Genomic DNA, 20,268 nt, shown 5'->3' on the forward strand with positions numbered 1-20,268 from the left:
CAAACATTCAAAAAGCAAACATTTGAATATACACAAATAATAATAAGCAAATTGTGACATTATCATGCCAATGTTAATTTGGCTTCTATGGTATGACTAAACATTTCCTTATTGGTATTTTTATTTTTATTTTTTTAGGAAGGAAAGAAACTTCATACAAAGTTATAAGTTGGCTTCCATCTGAAGATCGTAGAAAAAAACATAAACATAAATGAATTGATTTATTTTGGAAAGAAGCTTTGCATGGCAGGTAATTATTCTCTGAATGAAAGACTTGCCTTTTTAGTGATACAAATGAATGGCTGGATGCATGGATACTTGAAGTGAGTTTAAGAGAAATGATGTGTGGATGGATGAGTGGGTGGAAGAGGAGATCAATTACAGTGGCAGTGGATGGATGGAGAAGATGAGTTTTATACTCCCAATTGTTCAGTCTTGTACTGTTGCTATTCCACTGCAAGGATGTGTGTTGTTCTATATAGTGAGGGGACTGTTCTTTCTGAATATTTCAGACAACATTTCACCTAGATGTTTGGGTATATTTTCTACAACACAAGAGCGGGTTAGACAGCTTAATTTCCCATTGTTGGGAAGTGATGAGGCAAGTGAGACTCACGAAATTATACATATTTTTCCTCCCTTTTCCTCACATAAAATTCAAGAATAGAAAGATGCTTATGAATATTGATTTTTTTAAATACCTTGAACCACTCTCTTTTAAGCTCACTTAACAAGCCAAGTATTTTGGTGTTACAAAATGAACGAGTAACATGAGAGATGTTATCATTACCTGGGATGTAGAAATTCTTCACCTTTCACATTAGAGGGAAAAGGCACAACTTCATTCCTTGCTGAGTTAATATAGTGGCCTATCATCTAGCCCCCTTCTTTCCTTAGAAATTCTACTTACTATAAGGTGGTTCTAAAATCTGGCTTTTTTCATAAAGCCTTTTTCCTTATCAAACTAGAAGACCAAATTCTCTCATCATATAAGAGATCTGATCTAAAGTTCTCATTTGAAACTTGTCTATTTCATCTTGTGTTGTTACTCACATATTTTTAAATTATGTGTCTCGTTTCTTCTCCCTCACTTGATTATTTTAAACACCAGTTCTACCCACATTTTAAATATGGTATAATATGCTAAGCACAGTGCTTTCCTGTATTTTTTCAATTGATTGACTTAATTTCCAATATGACTAATGCTCTACTATTGAAGAAAATGTACTTCATATCTTGAATTTGTCAACAATATTAATCAAACATTCTTATGTAAAATATTTTAAATTAGAATAGAGAATAATTTCAGCTAATCACCTGTTGTCACATGAAGTTGATTTTAAACCTCAGGCAGACATCTGCATATTGCTAATGAGCTCTCACCTGTGGGCCTTCCTTAAATAGGCTGACATGGTGGAATGTTGCACAGGTTACAGGTCTTCTGAGCCTAGATTCTCTTAATCCTTCATTCAAGTAGGAGGCTCATGGATCTCTAAAGCACCTGACTTGTAACCTCTCATCAAGGATATTCTCAACCTTTGCCCATGTGCTATATAAAAAGGATCATTTTCCTTGTAGGTACTGATGTGAAACATTGAAGAATAGTTCCTGGAATAGTGTCATAGACAAGACTCTTAATAGATATTGGTAAAATTTTAGAATTAATTTTTGTGAATACTTCACCAGCATGAAGTTGAAAAACAGTAATTAGCTTCAAATAGGCCTTTATTTTTGTATTAAATGTTAGTCTTTTCAGGTAGGAAGATGTAAATCTCCTGTTCAGTTTAGAAGGTGGATTCTAATATTACCTTTGGAAAGTTCCTTGTGTGAGGCAGTCTGTCAAATTCAGGATATACTCAATTTCAAATAAAAGGGATATACCTGAATGTTGATCCCATGAAGTTACTTCCACAGTTTGATTAGGAAACAGGACAGTCACTCATAAAGGATCAGTGTACAAATGAAAGTTAAACAGGGCATCACAGAATGTAACAAGTAGACATGGAACTCTGAGATCTGCTAGTGTCAGAGATGTATTCAATGTAGAATGACCTCAAAAAAAAAAAAAAAAAAAGACAAACTAGAAGGACCCAAATTAGCTTTGCTAGTGGGTGCATATGGATTGGCCAGAGAAAGGGAAGTGGAGAAAGAGAGAACATTTTAGGAAGCAGAAACAACTGGAGTAGAGTGATGAGAGCAAACTATTCATTGGACATCAGGTGGGCTGATGTCATATTATGGTCTTACTTACCTGGGTTTTTTTCTCTGAACCAAGCTTCTCTTAAGTATTGTAAAATTAACACTTCCAATAAATATTTGTCACTACTATTTTTGTTTTTACAGAGAAACATTTGACAACATTGTAAAGTTAATGGAAGAACTGGGGATTCGATGCAGTGGTTTGCTAAGAAAAGGAGATACCGTGGATTCCTTAAAAAATGAGAATTTTGACTTGGTATTTGTTGAAGCATTTGACTTCTGTTCTTTCCTGGTTGCTGAGAAGCTTGGGAAGCCATTTGTGTCTATGCTTCCCACCCAGTTTGGCAGTGTGGACATTGGACTACCAATCCCTGTGTCTTATATTCCAGTGTTCGATTCCCAGCTAACCGACCATATGGATCTCTGGAGCCGACTGAGGAATTTTCTAATGTTCTTTGATTTCTTCATGAAGCAATGGCAAATCCAATCTACGTTTGACAAGACTATCAAGGAATATTTCCCAGAAGGCTCTAGGCCAGTTTTGTCTCATCTTCTAAAGAAAGCAGAGCTGTGGTTTGTTAACTCTGACTTTGCCCTTGAATTTGCTCGGCCCCTGCTCCCCAACACTGTGTATGTTGGAAGCTTAATGGTCAGACCTGTTAAACCAGCGCCACAAGTAAGTAAAACTGTAGCTCTCGGCTGATGATATGGACACCATGCAGAGCTCTTCAGTGCAGAATTGGTGACTCCTCTGCCAGAGGGAACTGGGAGTGATGTAGCATGAGACAGGCAAACAATGAGGATATACATTTTTATTTTTCTAGTCTAATTTTTGCATTTGATTCTCTTTTAAATTTTATGTTTTTAATTTTATTTTAAATCTTGCTAAAAAGACTTAATATGAAATCTATATCCTTATGAAATTTTTAACAGTACAAAACATAATTATTGACTTAGGTACCATTTTGTGCCTCAGATCTCTAGATCTTACACATCTCACTTATCTGTAACTGTTCCTCCATGGAATAGTAGCTACCCTTTACCCTCATTACCACCCTTCCACCCCCCCCCCCAACCCTCGGCACAAACCTTGGAAACCAAAGTTCACTTTAGATTCTATGAATTTGACTATTTTAGATGCTTCATATAAGTTAATTCATGCAGTATTTACCTTTCTGGCTTATGTCACTTAGCAGAATGTCCTCAATATTCATCCATGTTTTCCCATATTGCAAAATCTCCTTCTTTTTAATGTATCCCATTATATATATATATGTGTGTGTGTGTGTGTGTATATATATACACAATATATTTTTTTAACCATTCATCTTTTGAATGGATATTTTCGTGGTTACCACATCAAAGATATTGTGAATAGTGCTTCAATAAATATGGGAATGCAGATATCTCTTGGAGATCCTGATTTCCATTCTCTTGGGTACAGAAAGAGAAATCAGATTGCTCCATCATATGGTGGTTTTATTTTTAATTTCAGGGGGAATTTCCATATTGTTTTCCGTAGTGGCTTCACCATTTTTCATTCTGAACAACAGTATGTAAGGGTTGCTCTTTTTCCATATTCTCAACATATGTCTTATGGTTTTTAATAATAACCATACCAATAGATGTGAATTGATATCTGATTGTAGAATTGATTTGCATTTCCCTGTTGACTAGTATCGGTAAGCCTTTTTTCATATATCTGTTTGCCATTTGCATGTTGTCTTTTGATAAATGTTTATTGCAGTCCTTGGCCTAATTTTTTAATGGGTGTATAAGATTTTTTTTTCTACTGAGTTGTAGTCTTTCCTATGATCTTGGAGATTAATATCTTATCAGAAATACAGTTTGCAAATATTTTCCATTTTGTAGGTTGTCTGTTGGTCTGTCGTTTCTTTTGCTATGCAGGAGCTTTTTAGTTTAATGTAGTCCCAACTGGTTTTGTTATTGTTGTTGCTTATTTTGGTGTTTGTTCATTTTGAGTTTGATATTTCATTTTCTTGTGCATTGTGCTATATCACTGATATCATTGCCAAGACCAATGCCATGGAACTTTCCCCTATATTTGTTTCTAAGAGCTTTATAGTTTCAGGTCTTATGTTTAAATCTTTAATCCATTTAGAGTTGAGTTTTTTGTATGCTGTATGGTGAGGGTAGACTTTTATTCTTTTACATGTGGATTTTCACATGATGAGGATAGGGATTCTGGTTGGTGAGACAGTGTTTTCACAGCTATCTGCTGGCTTTGGTGAGACTGATTACACATTTGCCTGTGGTGCAGTCTGTCTTTAGTTTTTCTTTTAAATTTTTTTATGTTTCTGTTAGGAAAAGAGACCATGTAGCTTCTTATTCTAATGTCATGCTCTGTTTTTTTTTCAATTTTTTTCCTTTTTCAAATTTAAATTCAACCAGCTGACATATAGTACCTCATTGGTTTCAGACGTGGTTTTCATTAATTCATCAGTTGTATATAACGTCCAGTGATCATCATATCATGTGCCCTCCTTAATGCCCATCACTCAGTGATCCAACCCCCCTACCCCACAGCAACCGTCAGTTTTTTCCTGTAGTTAAGAGTCTCTCATGGTTTTTCTCCCTCTCTGATGACTTCCCATTCTGGTTTTACTCCCATACCCTATGATTCTCTACACTGTTTCTTATATTACACATAGAAGTGAAACCATATAAGTCTTTCTCTGATTGACTTTTTTCACTCAACAAATACCCTCCAATCCCATCCACATTGATGTAAATGGTAGGTATTCATCCTTTTTGATATCTGAGTAATATTCCATTGTGTGTGTGTGTGTGTACACACACACACACACAGAGCACATCTTTCTCCATTCATCTGTCGATTCGACATATGGACATCTTGGCTTATTCTGTAGTTTGGATATTGTACACATTGCTGTATGAACATTGGGGTGTAGGTTCCCCTTGGGATCACTACATTTGAATCTTTGGGGTAAATACCCAGTAGTGCAATTGCTGAGTCATAAGGTAGTTCTATTTGTAAATTCTTGACGAACCTCCATACCAATTTCCAGAGTGGCTGCACCACTTGCATTCCTACCAACATGGTAAGAGGATTCCCCTTTCTCTGCCTTCTTGCCAACATTTGTTGTTTCCTGACTTATTAATTTTAGCCATTCTGACTGGTGTAAGATGGTATCTCATTGTGGTTTTGATTTGTATTTCCCTGATGCCAAATATTGTGGAGCATTTCATGTGTCTGTTGGCCATTTGTATATCTTCTTTGGAGACATGTCTGTTCATGTCTTCTGCCCATTTCTTGACTGGATTGTTTGTTTTTTGGTTGTTGAATGTGATAAGTTCTTTATAGACCTTGAGTATTAGCCCTTTATCTGATATATCATTTGCAAATATATTATCCCATTCTGTGGGTTGCTGTTTAGTTTTTGTCAAATGTTTCTTTTGCTGTACAGAAGTTTTTTATCTTGATGAAGTCCCAGTAGTCCATTTTTGCCTTTGTTTCCCTTGCCTTTGGAGATGTGTCTAGCAAGAAGTTGCTGTGGCTGAGGTCACAGAGGTGGCTGCCTGGGTCCTCCTCTAGGATTTTGGTGGATTTCTTTTTTTTTTTTAACAATAAATTTATTTTTTATTGGTGTTCAATTTGCCAACATACAGAATAACACCCAGTGCTCATCCTGTCAAGTGTCCCCCTCAGTGCCCACCACCCATTCACCCCCACCCCCCGCCCTCCTCCCCTTCCACCACCCCTAGTTCATTTCCCAGAGTTAGGAGTCTTTATGTTCTGTCTCCCTTTCTGATATTTCCTACCCATTTCTTCTCCCTTCCCTTCTATTCCTTTTCACTATTATTTATATTCCCCAAATGAATGAGACCATATAATGTTTGTCCTTCTCCGATTGACTTATTTCACTCAGCATAATACCCTCCAGTTCCATCCACGTTGAAGCAAATGGTGAGTATTTGTCGTTTCTAATGGCTGAGTAATATTCCATTGTATACATAACCACATCTTCTTTATCCATTCATCTTTCGATGGACACCGAGGCTCCTTCCACAGTTTGGCTATTGTGGACATTGCTGCTATAAACATCGGGGTGCAGGTGTCCCGGCGTTTCATTGCATCTGTATCTTTGGGGTAAATTCCCAACAGTGCAATTGCTGATTTTGGTGGATTTCTGTTTCACATTTAGGTTTTTCAATCATTTTGAGTTTATCTTAGTGTATGGTGTAAGAAAATGGTCCAATTTCATTCTTCTACATGTGGCTGTCCAATTTTCCCAACATTATTTGTTGAAGAGACCATTTTTTCCCATTATATATTATTTCTTGCTTTGTCAAGGATTAGTTGACCAAAGAGTTGAGGGTCCATTTCTGGGTTCTCTATTCTGTTCCATTGATCTATGTATCTGTTTTTGTGCCAGTACCATGCCATCTTGTTGATCACAGGTTTGTGCTACAGCTTGAAGTCCAGCATTGTGATGCCCCAGCATTGCAATTTTTTTTCAACATTCCTCTGCTTATGCCAGGTCTTTTCTGGTTCCATGCAAATTTTAGAATTATTTGTTCCAACTCTGAAAATGCCCATGATATTTTTTTTGAAGATTTTATTCATTTATTCATGAGAGACACAGAGAGAGAGGCAGAGACACAGGCAGAGGGAAAAGCAGGCTTCATGCAAGGAGCCTGATGTGGGACTTGATCCCAGGACTACAGGGTTACACCCTGAGCCAAAGACAGATGCTCAACCACTGAGCCATCCAGGCACCCCTGCCCATGGTATTTTGATAGGGAGTGCATTGAATGTATAGATTGCTTTGTGTAGCATAGACATTTTTTTTTAAGATTTTATTTATTCATGAGAGACACACAGAGAGAGAGGCAGAGACATAGGCAGAGGGAGAAGCAGGCTCCATGCAGGGACCTCAATGTGGGACTTGATCCTGGGACTCCAGGATCATGCCCTGAAGCTCCAGGATCATGCTCCAGGAGCATGAGCTGAAGGCAGATGCTTAACCACTGAGCCACCCAGGTGTCTCTAGCATAGACGTTTTAACAATATTTATTCTTCTAACCTGTGAGCATGGAATGTTTTTCCATCTCTTTGTGTCTTCCTTAATTTCTTTCATGAGTGTTCTGTAGTTTTCTGGATACAGATCCTTTACCTCTTTGGTTAGGTTTATTCCTAGGTATCTTACAGTTTTTGGTGCAATTGTAAATGAAGTGAACTCCTTAATTTCTCTTTCTTCCGTCTCATTGTTAGTGTATAAATGTGCAACAGACTTCTGTGCATTGATTTTGTATCCTGCCGCATTGCTGAATTGCTGTATGAGTGCTAGCAATTTTGGGGTGGAGTCTTTTGGGTTCTCCATATACAGTATCATGTTATTTAGTAAGAGTGGGAATTTGGCTACTTCTGTGCCAATTTGAATGCCATTTGTTTCTTTTTGTTGTCTGATTGCTGAGGCTAGGAGTTCTAGTACTATGTTGAACCACAGTGGTGAGAGTGAGTGGGTATCCCTGTCAGGTTGCTGACCTTAGGGGAAAAGCTCTTAGATTTTCCCTATTGAGAATGATATTTACTGTGGGCTTTTTGTAGATGGCTTTTATGATATTGAAGTATGTTCCCTCTATTTGTACACTGTGGAGAGTTTTATCAAGGAAAGGTGTTGTATTTTGTCAAATGCTTTCTCTGCATCTATTGAGAGGATCATGTGGTTCTTGTCCTTTCTTTTTATTAATGTGATGTATCAATGTAAATCCAGGAGTAAATCCCGCTTGGTCATGGTGAATAATCTCTTTAATGTACTCTTGGATCCTATTGGTTAATATCATGGTGAGAATTTTGGCATCCATGTTCATCAGGGATATTGGTCTGTAATTCTCCTTTTTGATGGATTTTTTTTTTTGTCTGGTTTTGGGATCAAAGTAAAGCTGCCCTAATAAAAGGAATTTGGAAGTTTTGTGTGTGCCAAACTCTGTAGACTCCTGCAGTTTGTGCCCACATGGATTCTCCTGGGGAGAGGGATGACCCTCCCCATTACTGTCTTTTAGAGGGTCCCTGAACTGAGAGCTGTCACCTGGTCATGTACACACAGCTCTGCTCCTCCCAGAGGAAGCTGGAGGGTCCCCAAGTTCCTGTCCTTTCAGGATCCCCACATGGACAACAGTCACCTCGTTGGGCTGTGGTTCAGGGATCAAGTTGAGATCCCCCTTGTTGGCTTTCTGACTGTAAGCAGTTTCTTTGTTCCAATGCTTAGGAATTTTACTGACTCAGGCATCCTCATTCTTTCTGTGATTCTGGGGATCCTGAGACCACACTATTCCAGCAAGCACTTTTCAGGCAGGGATGTCTCGTAATGGAGCAGTTTTATAAGGGTTTCAGTTTTGCACTCTGGAGCTATATCACTTTCCTGTAGTTGGATTATGGAGGCTACTTCCCCTGTCATTTATCTTCCGATATATCACTTTGGATTCACTTCTCCACACCTACTACCTTGCAGAAAGTGGTTATTTTTCTACTTGTAGGGTTCCAGCCATTCTTTTCTTACATCTCAGGTTGAATTCATGGGTGTCAGAATGATTTGATAGTTATCTAGCTAAATTCACCAGATGAAATGAGGTCCTCTACTCTTCCACCATCTTGCCCCTTCTGCTCTTTTCAAATTTTAGTAATAGATTTACATCAATCTTATAATTATCAAAAGACAGTAAAACTGATTTTAAGTGGTCCCCGTGGATGGTAGATCTTATGGTGTAGTGCAGGATAGAATCAAATAGTGGCCGATTGAACAATGGAGGAAAGGTTGTGAGCTGGGGACAATGAAACAATGCAGAGGAAGATTTGACAGAAGTGTAAACTCGGGAGTTGAAAGACATGTACACTGGACACTACAAATTTGCTGAAAGAAATTCGGAAGACCAGAATAAAGATAAAGACATCTCTAGACCATGGATGGTGATACTTACTCTTGTAAAGAGAGCAACACTATTCAAAGTGATCTACATATTTAATCTAATTCTTATCAACAGATCAACAGTTCAAAGGCCTCTTCTTTTTATAGACATTAAAAAGCCAATTTTCAAGTTGATATGGAAATGTAAGAGACCTTGAATAACCAAAACAATTTGAAAAGGAACACAGTTGGATGACTCATACATCTGTGACCAATTCATTTTTGTTAAAGGTGCCAAAACTATTCAATGAAGGAAAGAGTAGTCTCTTCAGAAAATGCTACTGATCCCACTGGATAGTCGCATGAATGAGAATGTATTTTGAGCCTTCCTCACACCACATACCAAAATTTACTCAAAATGGAGCGATGGCCTAAATAAAGAGCTAAAAGCCATAAAATTCTCAGAAGAAAAGAAAGGGATAAATCTGCATGGACTTGTATTTGGTAATGAATTTGTAGATGTGACACCAAAAGCATGAATAGCAAAGGAAAAAAATAGGTAAATTGAATTTCATCAATTTGGATGGATTAAAACCTGCTGCTCTGTATCAAAGGACATTATATAGAAAATAAAAGGACAACCTATCAGGTACAAGCCAAGTATATATCTTCACCACCACCTTTTAGCCTCATACTGGAGGTCCTAAGTAAAGTAATAAGACAAAAATAGGAATGACAAGTATATAGATTAGGAAGGATCAAGAAAATTGTTTTTGTTCACAGACATGATGGTCCAGTTCAAAAATCTAAAAAAAGCTCAAGGTATGATCCCGGAGTCCCAGGATTGAGTCCCATGTCAGTCTCCCTGCATGGAGCCTGCTTCTCCCTCTGCCTGTGTCTCTGCCCCTCTCTCTCTGTATCTTCTCATGAATAAATAAATCTTTAAAAAAAATAAAACCACTCTTTTTTATATATCAGAAATTCATGGGAGAATGTGAAATTAAAAACACTGTAACATTTACATTAGCACCATATAAAATGTGATCTTGAGAAAAAATCTAACAAAATATGTACAGGATTCATATGTAGAACTAGTACAAAACTCTATTGAAGGAAATCAAGGGACTAAAGTGGAGAGAAAGTCCATGTTCATAGATAGGAAGAGTCAATATTGTCAAGTATCTAGTTCTCTGCAAATTGATCAATACATTTAATGCAATCACAAATTCTAACCAACTTATTTTGTGGATAATAATGAATTGATACTGGGGCACCTGGGTGGCTCAGTGGTTGATTATCTGACTTTGCCTCAGGTCATGATCCTGGGGTCCTGGGATCAAGTCTTGCCTCAGGCTCCCCCTGCTTCTCCCTCTGCCTATGTCTCTGCCTCTTTCTCTGCGTCTCTCATGAGCAAATAAAATCTTTAAAAAAAAAGATTATGAATTGATACTAAAATTTGCATGGAAAGCCAACATCCTGAAGAGCCAACACAATATTGAAGATGAAGAACCAAGTTGGAAGGCTGACACTGTCAACTTCATGACTTACTATAAAGCTATAATAATTAAAACTGTATGATACTGGCAGAAGATTAAGAAAATAGCCAATGTAACAGAATAGAGAATTCAAAAATAGACCCACAGACATTAGTGAGCTGATCTTACACAAAGAAGTAAGGACAACTGTATAGAGAAAACACATACTTTGAAAAAACTGTGATGGAAAATAGATATCTCAACACACACAAAATTGGACTCAGAACATAAACTTTTCACAAAAATTAACTCAAAACAGACCACAAACCTAAATATAAAATGCAAATGCAATTGTACAAATTTTTAGAATATGATATCAGGGAAAATCTAGGTGAGCTAGGGTTTGGTGAAAACTTTTTAAATGCAAAACCTAAGTTATGTTATATGAAAGAAGGGGTTGATAAGTGTGCTAAGTTGAAATTAAAATTTCTGTTCCAAGCAGGCACTGTCAAGAGAATAAGAAGAGGAGCCACAGAACAAGAGCAAGTATATGGAAAAGACATATCTATTAAAATGGTTATTCAAATATGCAAATAAGCACTTTATACACGCAAATATACACAATACGCAAGAACTCTTAGAATTTAACAGTAAGAAAACCAGGAATTTAAAAATGGGCTAAAACTTTCCTAGACCCCTCAACAAAGAAGACAGATGGCTTTAGGCTTATATGAGAGAGTCACCTGATAGAGACCCTTTCCCAGCATCTACTTCAACTTCTAGAAACCCTACTGCCCTGTACTGGGCCAGGACAGCAACTGGCACTCTCCCAGGCACTAGCATCCTAGCATTTAGGAATGGCATCGGGACACTCCTAAATGACAATATATATGCCCCCACACCTAGAATGAGGATGAGGATGACTTTGGTACTGGGTCCATGTTTTCAATGAAGAAAAATTCCCAACACGTGGACTTCCCTCTTTATAAAACATTGTTATACATGCAAGTCCTGGATCTAGATGTTGGTGCCACAGTATGCTTTGAGTCCTTTATGGGCAACGTAGGCTATTGTGGTAGTGACTAGATCACTAAAGCTCTCTTCACGTTCATTTGAGATTACTGAGTGTTTTTGTATGGTAGGATGTGTCCTGAGGTTTCAGAAAAATGGCCTCAAGGCTGCCAGACACAATGGATATGAACACAGTGCAGAGAGCAGTGAGCCGTCTCAGGGGCTATGAGAGCCAGTTCAAGACAGTGAGCTTAGGCTCACTGGAGAGGAGGATATATTTTGTAAATAGCTGACTTTGATTCTAAGGCTGTCTGGGCTTTCATGAACAACTTTGTTCACCTCGTTTCCTTTCTTACCTCTCTCCAGGAATTTGAGAATTTCATTGCCAAGTTTGGAGACTCTGGTTTTGTCCTTGTGGCCATGGGCTCCATGGTGAATCTCTCTCAATCCCAGAAAGTCCTCAGGGAGATGAATGGTGCCTTTGCTCATCTGTCTCAAGGGGTGATATGGAAGTACAATCCTTCTCACTGGCCCAAAGATGTCAAATTGGCAGCAAATGTGAAGATTGTGGACTGGCTTCCCCAGAATGACCTCCTGGGTAAGGAGTGCCTGGATCTTTTTTCTCTTTCCATTTAGGTATTTTTAGGCTTCCACTGGGCAACCTCACCAGCAGGAGAAAGGGCAGGTGGTAGATAAAAGTAATCTTTATGGGACAGGAATAGAGCAGCAAACTGGAGTTCTTGGGAAATGAGACTATACTTCCCAAGTGGCTAAAACTAGCATGTTTTCTTCTTCCTAATCTATTGCAGTCCTGATACCTATAGCCAGAAGTGATATTGTCATGAGGTTGCTTTGATCTTACCTATTTTGACACAGACCAAGGTTGTCCAGACACAATTGAAGACAGTTTGTGGACTCTTAGAACACATACTGGGGGTCTTGTTGCCACTGTCGTTCCTGGCCTCTTGAGTGTCTCTTAGGCCATGTGCCATTATAGACACACACACACTCCCACACATATTAGAGCATTCTATGCTACCGAAGATGTAAGCAAGCTTTCACGGAATTGATGTTGATGGTGTCTGAAGGGTGTGCCAAGATATCTGAGTGTCAACCTGAGTAACTTGTCAGCTGGTTATTTACTCCATCAAATTCTCTGGTAACGGAGAGCTCCTTATATTCCAATAGGTTATTTTTGTCCTGTGCCACTTATTAGAGCCCCATCTTTGCCAAAGCCGTGGACTATATCAGATATACATCTCCAAATAATGCCTCACAAACATATTGGGAAGTTATGATAGAAGGTTCTGCACATTTATTTACAAGGCATGGGGTAGTAAAAAGGATTCTGATTTTCAAAGAAACACAAATAGATTCTGATGCACATCACTACTGAGAAGCAGTATTTGAGATGAACTCTTCATTATCAGTGCTTGTTTAAATTTTCTCTAAATAAGAGTGAGGTGAGCATGCAGGAACTGGAAATACTAAGATGGGTGGTCCATCATTGCCTAGTTTAGAGGATTTCTTATGAAATTGAGGAGAAAGTACATACAGTGTGAGTCTGATGAATGCCACATGAGATGTGATGTTAGTAAAAGTGTTAAGGCTTCAGATAAGAGGAAAGTGAAAGGGCAGTAAAGGAGTGAGCATGAGAGCTAGAGGCCAAGAGAAAGAAGCAGAGTTGGAGATAGAAAATCAGAGAAGATAGAGTGTGACACTGGGAGAGACTAGGAGAAGGAAAGAGAGAAACAGGGTGGAGAGAATAATATGGATGGATGTAGGATGTATGCATGGATGGATTGAATGGATGGATAGATGGATGGATTTTACGAAGAATATGTTTTGCTTAGCTCTTCTCTGAAGCTTTCCCTGGGTTTTCCCCCTTAAATGGATTGATGTAGAGGAATCTCTGTATAGAAACAAATCCAGAATTTTATATCTTGGAAAATGTACCATTGAGTGTGTCCTAAGCTAAATCAGTAAATTCAGTTATGCAACATACTTTGATATCCCTTTGTAGTTTTTTTTTTCCCTTGGAACTTTATCTGGTGTCCTGAAAGTTTTACCCTAAAAATTTCTGTTCTGTTCCTGATTTGCAACAGCTCACCCACACATCCATCTTTTCGTTACCCATTGTGGGATGAATAGCATAATGGAGGCTATCCAACATGGTGTGTCCATGGTCGGGATTCCTGTCTTTGAAGAACAGGCTGAAAACCTTATTCGAGTGAAGCCAAAAAGTTTGGTGTCTCTATACAGCTACAGCAGATCAAGGCAGAGACATTTGCTCCGAAGATGAAGTAAGTCATAGAAGACAAGAGGTATGGAGCTCTTGTGGCCACTTGGGTTTGTGGTCACTTAGGCTGAATGAAGACATCAAACACAACAGCACAGTGTGGCACTTTTTTTTTTTTTGCAATAAAAGCTGAAGCTTCCAAACTTCCATAGAATAATATGTGTGTGATGCTAATAGCTGACCTGTTTCTCCTGAGGGCAAGACTGGGCAATGTAGGTTAGATGTTAGGTTCAAGAACAGTTTCTACTTTAAGAGTTTTGAGGACTCTGACCTTACACAGGGTCTGTGAGAGGTCTTATATTTTGGGGCTGCTGATAGTAGAATTACACTAGGGAGGTCACCATCCTATCCTCCATGCCACATGGCACACTGTCTCTGCCTGAGGCCCTTTATCAGTGATGCTACCTACGACATCTTTCTCTTCCCTTCACAGGGCTGGATCCTCATGACATGGACTCATCTCCAATGTCCTCTCCTCAGAGAGGCAAGAGGTCTTTGTGTGACAGTCCTAGATGCACTGTTTACCCAGCCCCTTCAATCATAACTCATTTTCTCTTCTTCACACTTCTCAGGATCAGTAACCACCCCATTTCATTCTGTTTGAATTTATTGTGTGTCCCTTCTACTAGCTAGTAGAGAGTAAGCTCCCCTGGATGGCCAGGTGTGTCTCTTGTTTCCCCTGTGTTCTCAGTTAAAGGGTCCATGTTCTCTTAAGTAAATTCTAATATAGGTCAAGAATGTGGTAACCACGATGGACTGAGTATCTTATCAGGGTCTCGAGGACATTTACCCTGAATCGGATGTATGTCATCGCATATATCCCTGTATACTTTTCCTTTATTGTAGCATAAGTGTCCTTGGGTAGAGACTTGTCCTTACAGCTTAGTCATCTTTGTATAGTTTAGCATTTTAGTACTAGGCTTGGATCTTTGCATGGTGAGACCAGTTAGAACTTCGACTGTGACAAGATCAGGCCAACCACTTTTCCTTCAAATTCAGTCTTTTGTGCATATGGATGAAATGTGTGTGTGGTGTGTGTGTGTTGATACAAGGTCTCTAAGACTTCTGAGGTCACATGAGTAACATCCCAACGCTGTCGCTGCCAACAGGTACAAGTCAGCAGCCGTGGCTGCCAGCATCATCAGGCGCTCTCACCCCCTGACCCCTGCCCAGAGGCTGGTGGGCTGGATCGACCACATCCTCCAGACAGGGGGTGCAGCACACCTCAAGCCCTATGCCTTGCAGCAGCCATGGCATGAGCAGTACCTGCTGGACGTCATCTTATTCCTGCTGGTGGTCACCCTGGGTACCCTGTGGCTCTGTGGGAAGCTGCTGGGTATGGTGGCCAGGTGGTTGTGTGGGGCCAGGAAGCAGAAGAAGGCCTGATGGAGGTTCAGCCTTGACAGGTGTTTGGGGAGCCACTGGTTGCAGATGGCTTTCCCCAGCACAGGACACCCCTGGTGTCTTCTTTGTATTAGTACTGAGGGTAGCTTGCAAATATTGTTTCACTATTTTCTCCTTGTGTTTAAAAATTCTTGTGAAGGGAAGCCCAGGTGGCTCAGCAATTTAGTGCTGCCTTCAGCCCAGGGCCTGATCCTGGAGACCCGGGATCGAGTCCCACATCGGGCTCCCTGCATGGAGCCTGCTTCTCCCTCTGCCTGTGTCTCTGCCTCTCTCTCTCTCTCTCTCTCTCTTTATTTCCCTGTCTCCCATGAATAAATAAATAAAATCTTTTTAAAAATTATTGCGAAGCACTCTTGTGATTATTCTTTTAAATTGTGGTAAAATATATATTGTATAAAATTTACCCTTTAACTATTTAGTGTAGAATCAATGGCAATGAGCACATTGACATTATCATGCATAAAATCACTACCACCCATTCCAGAACTGCTTTCACCTTCCCAAACTCAAACACCTTGCTGATGAAACAGTAATTCCTCCCATGCCTGCCTCTACTACCACCTCAGTAGGCTCCTGGCAAACCTGGTTCTACTTTCTGTGTCTATGAATTGTATCCTGGTTTCATGACTTGCCTGCCCCTATCAATGGACACCTCACTCAGACCCAAATCTTCAGCAGATAGCCCACCTTCCTCCCCACTCCTTGTCCCTAGATGCAGGGCCCTGCTTATTGCATCCTGGGTGCCTAAACACTGCTCATTCTGTCTTCATGCTCACTTTTTATGATATAACAGAAGATATTGGCCAGTTATTCTATTTTGGGACTTCCTCTTGCAGATCCTTTCCCCTTCACCTCCAAGCTCAGAAAGCCTGGTCCCTGTCCTGAGGTTAGACATGCATGACCCCTAGGACTCCTTCTGTGGTCACTGTGCTGAATCCCCTCCTGTGAAGAGCACCTCCTTTGAAGGGTAAACCTGGAATCTACCCTTGGTCCAGGGTGGTTGTTCTGCTTTTCACTTTTCACAGATCCTGTCTCAAGATTCTCAGGCTTAAAAATCTAGTCATGGAGAGACCTCAAGTGTAGAACCCAGACCTCTGCATGAGTTTTGAGGCCTCACGGTCAGTGTCTATGGCAGTTCTAAGCACTTTGTTGACTTAGGAAACACCCATCTGCCCCCCAAATGTGCAAAGAGTATTCCTGTATGTGTGAACCTTTAGAAATTATACTCAGTTCCTAGCAACTTACACTAGAAGTAATAGGCCTTACCAGAGTTTTTGTTTATTTGCTCTGTTTCTTTATATGGGCCTGTGTCCTGCTCCATCCTACTGTCTATAGCTCCTTCCTCTTTTTAAAATTAATTAACTAAAAAAAATTAATTAACTATCTTTAGACTTTTCTATTTTCTTTACTAGACATCAGGCTCCCTCTCTGGCAAATTCCTTGTATAATATATTTTACTTTCCGATGATTGTGTCCTCACATTTGCTTTTGCATTCTCACATGCAAATCAGTGTCTCCCTAGAAGTTTCAAACGTATGGTATCTCGTATATTGAACCATAGTGAAGAAAATGGTGGATACACTAGACAGCCCCAGACATGCCGGTTTTTGATTGGTTAATTCTGGGGTTTCAACACATTTTCAAATAATTCAAATGGAGGATGAAGTAGCTATTACAAATACTCCCTACAAAAGTGGAAAGAAGCCCACCCTTGCCAATGTCAGAATAGGATTCTCTGGGTAGAATTCAGAGCTGGTGCCAAGTGTCTACTTGAGTTCTGTGAGTTCTCGTGCTATACTATGTCACATACAGCTCAAGCATGCCACATTAGGACACACGTGTGTCTGTGTGTGTGTGTGTAATTCAAGGTTTTATTTCTGCAATTCTTATGAAATCTCTGAAATCGGTCTCTGATAATAGTCCCTTGAAAGGCAGACCTGAAACTTTCTCTGTGTTGTCATTAGAATAAATAGCCAAGATGTTTCCCCTCATAATCAACAAAAAGACCAAAGGATGAGGCTTTCAGTTGGTGAGTCCCATTCCTGTTCCAGCCTGTCATTCTCCCCAAAGAGATTGATCACAGGGAGGCCAACCCTGTTCTGTTGATTCCTGGGCTACACTTCCATCTAGGAAATCTAATCAAAGGAGCCAGTGAGCCAAGATGATGCCTTTAGTCTCCTTCCATCAAAACCTTCTCCATGGGGCTGTCAGCATGGCCTTGATGGTATGAACATCTGATCTCATCATTCCCTGGTTCAGATCTTTTGTCAGCTCTCATTGCATGGAATACAATCTTTCTGTGATTTGTTTCTGGCTACCACTCCCAATCCTGAAAACTGCAATAGACCCACACTGACATGTTCAGTTGATTTGGGAGAGAATGGAAAGTCAAGTCAATGGGAAAAGTCAAATATCTTTAGCAAATTGTTCTGAAAGAGTCTTTGATTTTTGCTTAATGATATACACAAAAGGACATTGACTTCACTGCATATGATACACAAAAATGAACTCAACGTGTATTATCAACCTAAAGGTGAACACTGGCTATGAACATTCCAAAGGAAAATCATTATAGTCTTATGGTAGCAGATTTATTATTCAGATCCCACAAGCTCAAATCATAAAAGATTTTTAAAAATATTATTTATTTATTTATTAGAGAGAGAGAAAGCATGAGTAGGGTTAGGGACAGGTGGAGAAGGAGAGAATCTTCAGACTCCTACCTGAGTGCAGAGCTGACATGGTTCTTGATTACAGGACCCTGAGATCATGACCTGAGCTAAACTCAAGAACCAGAGGCTTAACCCACTGAGCAACCTGGTGTTCCAAGGGTTTGTGATATCCTAATGCAGGCTACTGTGAGATGGTTATTTGTTTGTCAACCAATCAGCCACAAAAAAGAAGGAAATTGAATACTTGTCTGAAACAAACTTCCACTTGGCTCAAGGAATAAGCTCTTTCTGAAAAGCAGATTTCATATTTTGAAAGTCCTTAATATGAGTGCATTTTACCCAGTTCAACAATTTGATTCAGCCAACATTGACTGATCTCATTTTTTTACAGACACCATGCTGGGCACTTTGGAAGATGTGGGTTCTTTGCTAATAGCGGGCTCAGTGGGCCAAGGGCAGGGGAGCAGGTCAAGGTTGAACCCTAGTCTAGAAGAGGATTCAGAGGATCCTTATTAAATCTGGCAAAGGAGGGAATTTTTGTCCTATCCACCCCAAAACATTGTGCTATTCTGTACCCTTGTGTCCTTGACCCAGCTGTGTCCTCTCTCAGAAATGCCATTCAGCTCTAATTGGAACAAAAAGCTTCTACATCGTCTTCCTATCAAACATTGATTTCACATTTATGTTCACATCAGCGTGGCCGAACTTGACCTCAACACTTGCAGCAGAGCTCACTGGATATCCTCTTTTGAAGCATTTTTGTTGTTTACTGTATTGAAATTGTTGACATTTATGTGTCGTATTTAGAAACTCTAAGATCCTAAGAGTCAGAAGCTGTGATCTATTTATTTTATTGTTATAGCACACAGCATAGTAGCTTGAACAAACAATGCTGAGATGCCTGGATAACATTTTAGAAAAATGACAATATATGATCCATATCTCACCATATCTAAGAGTGAACTCTAAACATATCAAATATTTAATATAAAATTGACAATATACTGAGTCTTAAAAAAAAAAAAAGAGGTGAATTTCTCCATAACCTGTGTGCATGGGAAGACTTTCTAGATACGACTTAAAATCCTGATGCCACAAAGAAACATTATCTAATTGAACTAATTTGACAATATTAAAAGTTTTTTGTATGGCTAAAATACAAATGAAAAAAAAATAAAATACAAATGAAATAGTGAGAGAAATATATTTAAATTTCATCACATATAGAGGACTATTATTCCCAAAATTTAAAAAAACTATTAAAATTGAGAGATGAGGGATGTCTGGGTGGCTCAGAGGTTGAGTGTCTGCCTTTGGCTCAGGGCGTGATCCTGGAGTCCCGGGATCGAGTCCCGCATTGGGCTCCCTGCGTGGAGCCTGCTTCTCCCTCTGCCTGTGTCTCAGCCTCTCTCTCTCTGTGTCTCTCATGAATAAATAGATAAAACCTTTTAAAAAGATTGAGGGATGAACTATGGTAAATGCACACATTTGAACAATAGACATTATAATGTATACTGAACAAGACAAGTTAAAAAGTAATGTTGGCTGGATTCTAATCTGCTCAGTAAGAAAGAGCACAGTCTAAAGATATATAGTACACTCACTTTTAAGACAAGAGAAAGGAGGAGAGAATAAAAATATAAATCTATCTTCATTCTTCTGCAAAAAGAAGCAGAGGAAGGAAAATCAGAATAATGTGATAGAGTATCTATGAGGCTGTTTTTGAATAGCTTGATGGTCAGGGAAACAAATGGCAGGTCTATGGACTTCTTTGTGTACATAGTTTGGGTTTTGAGGGCATGTTAGTATTTTACATAACAAAATTATATTTAAAACAAAAATAGTGGAAAAGAAAACTAAAATGGAACACCAATAGGAACAAAGAAACTCAAAAAGGTTTCTAATGTAGCAATGTAATCGCAGTATGCTGAAAAAAACAAGTGAACCCAACTACATTTTGAACATAGTACTGTGAATATCTGCCATGTCAATCTAAAAAAAAAAAAGAACTGTAAAATATCTATTTTCCGAGTAGACTGTTCTTAAAGTAGTCTCTTGAGTACAGCTGATACTCACAGTTGGTGGATGAATATGTGGTAGGTAACCTTTTTTTCAGTGCATATTATGATTGAACAAATGAGTAAATATACCAAAGATGGTGAAAGGACGTTTCCCAACCTTGCAATAAAACCTTAGGAATTACTAATGGAAATGGAGGAGATTAAAATAATCTCTGTGGTAGTATTTTGGAATGAGAAGTATCGGTATGAATTCACAGTCATTCACAAACTAAACACACACATGTAAATGTTATATAT

The 20,268-nt window shown here is 39.1% G+C and overlaps 1 pseudogene across 1 annotated transcript; it reads left to right on the top strand.

The window, feature by feature from the left end:
* Positions 1-136: 136 nt before the first annotated feature.
* On the top strand, positions 137-15,576 carry LOC144312994 (UDP-glucuronosyltransferase 3A1-like; annotated as a pseudogene). The gene is made up of 5 exons (XR_013378628.1): positions 137-250; positions 2,344-2,875; positions 11,942-12,173; positions 13,681-13,899; positions 14,984-15,576. The product of XR_013378628.1 is annotated as a UDP-glucuronosyltransferase 3A1-like (transcript).
* Positions 15,577-20,268: the final 4,692 nt, after the last annotated feature.

The sequence above is a fragment of the Canis aureus genome, chromosome 4, assembly GCF_053574225.1.
Source record: "Canis aureus isolate CA01 chromosome 4, VMU_Caureus_v.1.0, whole genome shotgun sequence".
In the NCBI taxonomy this organism is placed as follows: domain Eukaryota; kingdom Metazoa; phylum Chordata; class Mammalia; order Carnivora; family Canidae; genus Canis; species Canis aureus.